A 1,232-nucleotide genomic window follows, 5' to 3' on the forward strand; every position below is an offset into this window, starting at 1 on the left:
CGCATCAATCTTTCCTTGCAGATTTTATGTAAGAGGCATTATTTGCAGGAAAACAGACAGGGTTTTAAAGAACTCCCCTCGTCCCGGGTTCCCATCTGCAGTTATAATCCTCTGATTGTGACCTCTGAATCAGCTGCCATGGATGCTGAGCAGAAGTTTATGACCTCAGGGTGGTAATAGCTTCTGGGGGTGAGGTGAAGCCTCAAGCAATAAAGGAAAAAGTGGGGAAAGGCACCTCCAGGAATCATCCTTTATCCATGCGCACTTCACAATGTAGAGGCCACTTTTCTGGTTGCTTTGAGAAACAGGGCACTGGATTCTGGCTACTGGAACATGGGCAAATCAAAGACTGCTGTCTTTTTAGTCCCTTAGACCTCAGTTCCCTGAGAGGCTGGGGCTTGGTGTTCCAAACACTCTCCTGAGCGTCTCCCAGAGTTTCAAGCGTCTTTTCTTTCATTAACGAATACCGGGGGAGTTGATTACTGGAGCCGGCTCCTTGTCCTGGGGCTGCCCAGGTGGTTCCGTGGAGCAGCTGCCTCCTCCAGGCCACTGCGGCAGGCGTATCGCAGTATCGTTTGCTTAGCAAGCAGTATCGCTTGCTTGCTCGGGGTCCCGCAGAATCTTACCTCCCTGAAGAAGCAAACACCCCGGGAAGAGGAACCAAGCCAGCCTTCGCAGGACACAAAAATACAACAGAGGGCGCCGAACCCACCAGCACCATGGCCTAGAATATCAATGTATGGGCTGGCTCCAGACCGCCAAGTTCCTTAAAAAATATCCTTGGCAGGGGGTTATTGCCAGACTCTCGGGGTTTCGGTTTGCTCCTTCGGCGCATCACACCGTGTTTATTTGGAAGGGGAGGGGGCGGAGACCAAACCCACCGCTTGGCGCACACGCCTTGATCTCACATTCCAGGCTAGAGCTGATGTGTGTCTACGCGACATGGGGAGGGGGGAGGGTTCTGTTCGGACGTTTCTTTCGCCATCTGCACGTCACTCCCAAACTTTTCCTCCCTGCGCTAGGGGAGTCAGGTTGACGCGCCCTGGATGCGGGGCTCGAGGCGCGGGGCTGGGAACGTTCCCGGGAGTCCGAGCTGCGGAGGCTTCGGGCTGCCACGGGCTTTTCAGGTACAAGTAGGGTACAAGGTACTGGGATGGGAGTGGCGAGGAGCGGCGGGCAAAGGTCTGGTTCCCCGCTCCAGCGCCCCTTTGCGGGTTCCGGTCGGGCAGCGC

The 1,232-nt window shown here is 55.4% G+C and overlaps 1 protein-coding gene across 3 annotated transcripts in view; it reads left to right on the forward strand.

Moving 5' to 3' along the window:
- The first annotated feature begins 438 nt into the window (after positions 1-438).
- The window catches only part of Chst15 (carbohydrate sulfotransferase 15), an 85,614-nt gene continuing 84,820 nt past the window's right edge, over positions 439-1,232 (forward strand). For 2 of the 3 annotated variants that reach the window (XM_033761373.1, XM_010635333.2), the window contains exon 1: positions 903-1,127. The gene's annotated coding sequence lies outside the window, so the exon portion shown is untranslated. Of the gene's footprint in view, positions 738-902; positions 1,128-1,232 lie in introns of those variants that run through there. The other variant, XM_033761376.1, reaches the window with a different exon arrangement.

The sequence above is a fragment of the Fukomys damarensis genome, unplaced genomic scaffold (assembly GCF_012274545.1).
Source record: "Fukomys damarensis isolate Sample0158 unplaced genomic scaffold, DMR_v1.0_HiC HiC_scaffold_8, whole genome shotgun sequence".
Classification (NCBI taxonomy): Eukaryota; Metazoa; Chordata; class Mammalia; order Rodentia; family Bathyergidae; genus Fukomys; species Fukomys damarensis.